This window comes from Nicotiana attenuata, unplaced genomic scaffold (genome assembly GCF_001879085.1).
Source record: "Nicotiana attenuata strain UT unplaced genomic scaffold, NIATTr2, whole genome shotgun sequence".
NCBI classification, from domain to species: domain Eukaryota; kingdom Viridiplantae; phylum Streptophyta; class Magnoliopsida; order Solanales; family Solanaceae; genus Nicotiana; species Nicotiana attenuata.
In genome coordinates, this window is record NW_017672345.1 from 98,254 (window position 1) to 107,118 (window position 8,865).

Below are 8,865 nucleotides of genomic sequence, written 5' to 3' on the forward strand. Positions count from 1 at the left end.
CTAAATGGGATCAATGGAAAGTTCTTGGTTGGTTGAGTACATAGTTGCTTGTGGCTCGGAAAGGATATGAAATTCTCATGTTATTTTAGGATGGTTTGGTATATGCGGTATGTGTGGAGGATTGAGATTTGCGTTTGTAAGGTTACGGTTCAGTTCTTAACGGAAGGTCATAAAATTCTTGGGCAGCACAGGCAATTTCAGATAATTAGAGATGAGCTTCAAATGACTAGGGGAATGATCTTCAGGTGATTGAGGAAATGGTATTGCTAATTGGGGTGATTTGACGAGGGTATATGTTTCAGAATAAGGCAATGTGATTAAGTCGATGGTACTTCGGTAGTATTGCGGCACTTTCTTATAGATTGACTACTGATATTCGGGTTGCTTGGTGGTACAGAAGAATGTTAGAATATCTTCTGTGGAATGATTGAGTATTAGAGAAGTGGTATGTATTCGGAGGGCGGAATTGGGATTAGGTATGGTGATTCATGCGCTATATGGAGTTGGAGACTGGGAGTTCTCATATTCAGGCTCTGTTACGGTTGCGGGTCGTGTGTATCAGCACTGTGTGGTGACTATCGGGGTTTGGAGACCTGAGGGGATCTTTACTGCTTGGTGCGTTGGATTTTGGATATGATATTGGGTATGGACTGGTTGTCTCAGTGTTGTTTCATTCCGAGCTATTGCGCTAAGGCGGCGATGTTGGTTATGCCGGGGATGCCATAGATAGAGTGGCGAGGCTCGACAGACTATGTTCTTAGTAGGGTGATGTTATATTTCAATGAACCAGCGGATGGCTGGGAAGGATTGTTTTTCTTATTTGAGCTTTCGTGATGGATGTCAGTGTGGAGACTCCTACCATTGATTCAGTTCCGGTGGTGAGGGACTTTTCGGATGTGTTTTGTGACCGGGCATCGTATTGTACAGCACCAGCAGAGTTAAAGGAGTTGAAGGAGCAGCTTCAGGATTTTCTTGATAAGGAGTTCGTTGGCAGGCCAATGTGGATGCGTGTTCTAACTTGAGTCGACTTGGTTGGCTTTGAATTGTATTGTTGAGGGATGTGTTGGTTCGATTATTATTGAGCTTATTAGTAATCTGGGGAGATCTATGAGTTACCTTTCTGTGTTGCGAGGTGTTATGTTTTGTGATTACAGGCACATATGGTGCGGTTCTATTGAGGTTTCATAGTGGAAGTCGAGCGGGAAGAGTATTGGATACTGCTCGACGAATGGCGTATCGGTTATGTCCTTTCGGGTTGTGTGGTGTATGTTGTTTGCTTCACCATGGGGATGATGATTTGCTTTGGTTCCAGACATCAAATTGCGCGTGGTTTTCTATTTCGAGCTTGGGGAGCTTGAGGTTCAGCTCTTTCAATTGAGTCATTTTCATGATTTGAGTATGTGTGGACTGTTGCTTATTGGTGCGCGTATTGCGCAAGTTGTGACTTTAGTCTGTATTGAGGTGTCATGTCACCAAAGTAGTTGTGTTGGAATTAGATAAGATCGTTAGGATCTTTAATGAATACAACGGATTCGATTTCAGCATGTTTGGAGGAATAAATATCGAGGTTCGGCTCAGAAATTTGCTATGGTTCTTGCCAAAGGAGAAGTGGCTTCATGAATGGTTGATCTAAGAAATGGTTATGGTTTATTGCGTGTTTTATTTATCATTGGCAGGGCATGAAAGTGTTTGAATGAGACCTTAGTTGATAAGAGGTTTCTATCAGTATTTGTTTGTTGTGTGCTGCTGTTATGATTAGAAGTTATCGCTGCAAGCGTTTGGTTATGTGGTATATCATGTAATTGCACCTGAGGTTGCATGTATGGGTTATTACAGCTTGTTCGGGCTTATTCCCAGTATAAATGTGAGATTCTGATCGCATTGAAGATTTCATAAGTGGAAATGTGGTTCTATGGTTTATGGGCTAGATTGGATTGTGAAATTTTAGTTTCTATGTGTTATCGGACCTATATGAGATAGGGTGACATGGGATCACCCCCAGGTATATGCATGGTAAGGCTATTCAGTGAGTGGTTGGATTTTGGAACAACTCTGGGCACGTTCGAGGACGAACGTATGTTTAAGTGGGGGAGGATGTAACGACCCAACCGATCGTTTTGAGCTTTTGCACATTTGCTCGCTAGTTCTCGGGCATGACTTGCCCCGTGTGGTGTATTATGACTTATGTAAATCATTGGTTTTGGTTTTCAGGGTAATCGGAATGAATTTGGAAGAAGGGTTCCCAGTTTGAAACTTGAAATTCGAAAGGTTTGACCAACATTTAACTTGCTTGTATATGATCTCGGATCGGAATTTTTATGATTTGTTTAGCTCCTTTAGGTGATTTGGGACTTAGGAGCGTGATCGGAATGCATTTTGGAAGTCCGTGGAAGGTTTAGGCTTGAATTGGCAAAATTGAGATTTTGGCGATTTTCGGTTGGTAGGCGAGATTTTGATATAAGGGTCGGAATGGAATCCCGAGAGTGGCAGTAGCTTCGTTGTGTCATTTGGGATGTGTGTGCAAAATTTCAGGTTATTCGGACGTGGTTTGGTTGGGTTTTTTTATCAAAAGCGGAATTCAGAAGGTTTTAGAAACTTAGGCTTGAACCCGAGGTGTTTTGGTTGATTTGATGTTGTTTGAAGTGTTTTGATGATTGGAACAAGTTTGAATAAGGTATTAGGTTATGTTTGTGCTTTTGGTTGAGGTCCCGAGGGCCTCGGGGTGATTTGGGGTGGTTAACGGAGACGTTTAGGTGTTATTGCAGCTGTTGAGATTGCTGCTTCTGGTGTTTTCGCACCTGCAGTTTGGGGATCGCAGGTGCGGCGCTGCACATGCGGAAAAGGAGCCGCGGAAGCAGATTTTTGAGAATTTGCCAGGAACCGCAGATGCGGTGTGGGACCGCACCTGCGGAGTCGCAGGTGCGGATGGCTTATCGCAGATGCGATTTTTGGGCTCTTAAGTGAGTTCCGCAAAAGCGGTAAGGGTGACCGCATTTGCGATGTCGCAGATGTGGGAAATGTGTTGCAGATGCGGTTTTGGTAAGTTAAGTGAGGACCGCAGATGTGGTGGTCTTGACCGCAGATGCGGTACCGCAGAAGCGGAATTTGGGCCGCAGATGCGGAAATGTCTGGGCAGAAAGTATATATTGCACCCTTCGTGATTTTGAGAGGGTTTTCACCATATTTCATTCGGGAGAAAGCTTGGGAGAGCTAATTGAAGAGGGAATTCAAGAGGATTTCATGGAGGTAAGATTTTTGGACCCTAAACTTGTTTCTATGATGAATTTTAACATTTGTATGCTTGAAATCCAGGGAAAATCAGTAGCAAAAATGGGTAATTAGGGCTCTAGATTTAAGAGACCTTTGAGTGGGGATTTGAGGTTCGATTTTGATGTTCTTTATATGTATGAACTCATGAGAGGATGAGGATTCCACTGATATTAATTTTATCGAATTTTGAGACATGGGCCCGGGGGCCGGGTTTGAGCAATTTCGGGATTTTGATGTTAAATTGGATATTTTCGAGTGGGCTTCGTTCCCTTAGCATATTTTAATGATTATGTACAGATTGTGGCCAGATTCGGAGCATCCGGAGGTCGATTCGTGAGGGCAAAGGCATCGCGGGCTAGAGTTTGGACCGAATCGAGGTAAGTAATGATTGTAAATACTGTCCTGAGGGTTTGAAACCCCGGATTTCACATCGTTGTGCTACTTTGGGGTGACACACACGTTAGATGACAAGCGTGGAGCTGTGCATCGTTGGAGATTGTGACTTGGTCCGTCCCGTACGATTGCTAAGTCGCGTATTTGATTTGAAATCTAATGATATTCCATATTTTAGAGATTGATATTATAATTTGGGGTGTATGCCATGTTTGGGGCCTTGTGCCGACCTTTAGAGACCCTTAGGGGCATTTTTACTATTTTTCCTCACTCTATTTGTTTGAAAGCATAACCTCAGTCATGTTTTACCTGTTTATTGTTTAAATCTGGTTTTATCACTTTACTTCTTAAAAATATGAAAAACCTTTTGGGCTGAGTTCCCTGGTTTACTGATAGACCGAGGGTCTGATTGTGAGATTGATGACGGAGATAGACCGAGGGTCTCATTGTGAGGATAATGACTGAGAAAGACCGAGGGTATGATAGTGAGGGTTTCATATTTATGGATCGGCCTGCACGCCGCCAACAAATATTATATATAACTTATATATATATTATATATATATATATATATATATATATATATATATAATATTATATTATATAATATATATATTTATATATATGGATCGGGTGCACGTTGCAGCGATATAGCGCTTGGGCTGTAGGAGCCCTTCCGGAGTCTGCGCACCCCCAGTGAGCCAAGTCTACTTATATATTGGATCGGGCTGCACGCCGCAGCGATATATGGTTCGTGTTGCACGCCGCAACGGTTACTATATGGTACCTATTGAGTATGAGTGTTGAGTGTGAGCACTGATTGGCAAGAGTTGAGTCACGAGTGACTAAGAGGCTTGCCCGAGGTTGCTATATATATTATATATATTATATATATATTATATATATATATATATATATATATATATATATATATATACTATATTATATATATATATGAATTTACTGGTTTTCACTCCTCTTTAAAGTGAGTTTCCATTGAACATGGTGATTTAATTACTGTCTTCACTCATCTTTAGACCGAGCCTCTATTGAAAATGTTGAACAAATGTTTGAAATAATCTTTCATTTAAACTGATGTTTTTAAGCTACGAAAAGGATTGTGAATTTTATGTTATGCCCGAGGGGCTATATACGAACTATGTTTTGCCTGAGGGGCCGGTGATGGTTTTCATCTATTTTATTATAAATGGTATTAAACCCCTACTGAAACTGTTGGAAAGCATTTTTTTCAAATGATTTTACCCAAAAACTGGATTTTAAATGAGACGATTGACTCGTATTCTGATTTGGATGTCACGACCCAAATCGAAGGGCCGCGACGGGCACCCGGTGCCTTACTCAACCGAGTACCAACGTAACATATCTTTCTTATCATACTATCAAGGGTAAATGAGATAGAAAACCCTTCATGAGATAACAAGAATAAAACATAAGGGAATACTTAACGTATGATGACCCAGCATGATATACAAACTTATACATGTGACATACGGGCCTATAAGGCCGACATGACCATTTGTAAACTCAAAACATAGGCCGACAAGGCCATACAAGTATCCATACACCTGACATCTGTCTACAAGCCTCTAAGAGTACATAAAATTATAAAGGTCGGGACAGGGCCCCGCTATACCAATCAATACATATCCAAAGCATACTGACCAAATAGGCAACTCCGGAGCAAGTGGAGTGCACCAACACCTTCGCTGAGCTGATAGCCTACTAGGAGGAATATCAACCTGTCTATCGGGACCTGCGGGCATGAAACGCAGCGTCCCCAGGCAAAAGGGACGTCAGTACGAATAAAGTACCGAGTATGTAAGGCAGGAAAGCATAAATAAGAACAGTAATGTAAAGAGAGATAGAGGAGATACAACCTTTAACATCTGAGTGCCTCTGGGGGCTACTGACATGAAATGCATAATACATATATATACATAAACTTTTAAAAACATACGCCTCTGTGGGCATCATCATCATCATATCATACCCGGCCTCAAAGAGGACTCGGTAAAAACGTACCCGGCCATCATAAGGCTCGGTAGAATCATACCCGGCCACGTGGAGTTCGGTAAACCCAACTGATCAGTGGTTGCACAATAGGTGCCATACCCGGCCGACTATAGCGCGGCTCGGTAGAGTAAAGTAGATACATATATAATGCATGCTGGACTCATGGAGTCACGTTCTAAACCTTTTGGAGTGACATAAGGTCATTGCACCATCGATTAACATTATGGACATCATACCATCAATATGAACTTCACTAGGACTTAAGGATCATATATACTTTCTTGGAATAACTTTGTAAGGAAAGAATAACATGGACAACCTTAGTTGCTAGGAGTAGATTCATTATGAAATAGCGTATCGTTTATGTTCGTTTCACTTTAGATCATGCCAAAAGAATGAAAGAAGATCCTTAACATACCTTAAAATGTTGAGTCCTTAATACCTTCAAGCAACTCTTCAAACAAGTCAACTCGATCTATCATAGCATAAGGAGATTCAAAATCAGTGTTGAGCAAAGGCTAAGTCTGTAACTTAAGCTAGTAGCTCGTCTACGTAAATTCGGGCAGCATCTCCCTTGTAACAAGGGCCTCCTCCAATACCATATACCAACAACAACAGTCAGGGAAGTCCAGCAACCTATAAATATCAATAACAAGACACCATATAACAACAACAAGTCACAACTACTTCACGACGAGCGGCAAGCTCCGATTGGAATCCGTATAACCCATATCACCCCTTATAGACTTCTTACATTAATTTAACAGTATCATTAACATGATAATGAAGTCATTCATCAATGATTCCATCCTTATACCATATATTTATAACAAAGGAAACAATCCTCAACTCCAACTATCTTCAATTAGTAGCTTTATTCACTAGTTGACGTCTACTCCATTCATTTAACTTAATCAACATCAAGATAACCTTAAGCACATGCAAGAAGACAATACACACAACTCCTATAGTAACTTCAAGTCGAAATCCAAGTTATATTCAGCTCACAACAACCCTCAATAGCAATACAACACCATAAAAGTAACTTAAGCTAATCCAAGTACTATCTTGTAGTTTATCATCCTAACAACTTAACCAACATACAAGCAAGCTTAATCACAATTAGTAGGCTGTTATACTCACCTTAGACAGCAGCAACAACTTGGAATTTCATCCAAATACAGCCCACAACAATCCTCAATGACAACACAACCTCAAAGAGGTGTTGTTCTTCACTAGAGCTAAGTTTTGATGTTGAGATATGGTGTAATCACTTTGGAATCACTTCAAAAACTTGTGGAATCTGTTTAGAAGGGTTAGGAGAAGTTTGGAGACGAAGTTGAGTTGAAAATAAGTGAAAAATAGGCGTCCAAATCGTTTATAAAGTGAAGTAGGTCGACCACCGCCTAAGTGGGTCCCATTGGGAGCTGCTTGCGCGGTCTCGCGAAAATGCGAATATCTCTCTACTCCGATGTCGTATTGATGAATGGTTTAATGCGTTGGAAACTAGACTCGTAGATCTTCAATTTGATATGTAGATCATCCATTTATGCCAAGTATATTGGGAGAAAAGTGCATCTACATTTGACCTAAATTTCAGCACATTATAAATGCAACTTGTGATGATCTTTGCTAACTTTTGTTCCATAACTCGTTTGACTTAAAAACATAACACACGACTATCATACGACTACAATAACTCATAAATTAACCTCCTCATCCTGTTAATCACCCTAGTCTCACCCCAAAAGAATATGTTATAACATTCCAAACTTGTCGATTTTTGACGAAACTTATTTTCTTCAATTCGTTTAGCGACTAAGCTTTCCAACCCTTTTGGTACTTGTTACTAATGATCTTAAATATTTGTAACCTCCACGTTAACATGATGAACTAACTTTGTAAACTTTTAAAAGATGATTCCCTTTCTGAGCTTACATTAATTGACTTATGATGTATTCTTACGTACGAAAACACAGGGTGTAACATCATTCCCCCCTTTGGAACATTCGTCCTCGAATGTTGATTAATGCGCTTATCAGTCTCATAACCTGTAGCTCTTAAGAATTCTTTAATATTGTCCTTGACATCTAGGAAACTGTTCTGTAAATAAATTCAAAGGCCAGGGTATTCCCACCTTTAGGCTTCTTTCTCATACCACGACATGTGGTCGGAATTTTTCCAACATCGTAACATTTGCTACCTTATGTCATGCAGTATGTACGACTGTGTCATTGTATGAGTGCCTAGCGACTCGTCTTCCCTTTTTCCTCCATATTTTAGCCAATCTCTAAGCCTCACTTTATGAACATATACAGAATTATGACAAGCTGTCCCTCTAGGCATCTATAGGTGTACTGATGTCTTTCGCTTGGTACTTTATCGAACTTAAGACTATTGCTATCTCTTGTTTCATAGCCTTGTATATCTATCCTTATGGATTTACTACATCTAGGTAGGTTATACTATACCATAAAACTTACTTCGGTTTATTATTACCGAGGTTTGCTACCCAACTCCAGGTTACTCTTTCGCTGCTTATCCTATATGTATAAATCTAAGTCCTTTAGTGCTTCCTCATTATTATTCATCTTAAGAATAACAAACAAATCTCATCTTGTACTTTGGAACTTGTACCCATCTATTGTTTATTCACCTTAATGTTGATCTATAATCTATCACTGATAACTTGCAACCTCTTACGTAATACACTGTCACTAGGGCTCACATCTTATCGGGGAACATCTGAAGTGATTTGCCCGATCCACCATGGGACGATACTATACCTCAATAACCGTATTTCATAGCATCCTAACATGATTCATCTTATGGGGGTATCTAATCCCGTGCAATTGATAAAATCCCTTTCACGTTAAATCATTCATCAATCAAAGGCCTAAGTGTCATCCTTTTATTATCACAATTACACCCTTATTCTACTGCCGGGGCAGCATTTTGTCTCTTCTAATTGCTCCTAGTCTTAGACTCCTTTGTGTTCATTCAGGCTGTACCGAGCTTTTTATTACATATGGAAATCATCAGCTCCCTTGTTTTGATGGGTTTAATCCCGAGGACATACATATTCTCGTCACCTTCTCACTCACCTTTTCATATCCTTACTCCTATCTACCTAAAAACCTTGTTGCTCTACATGCTTCACCTTAGGAC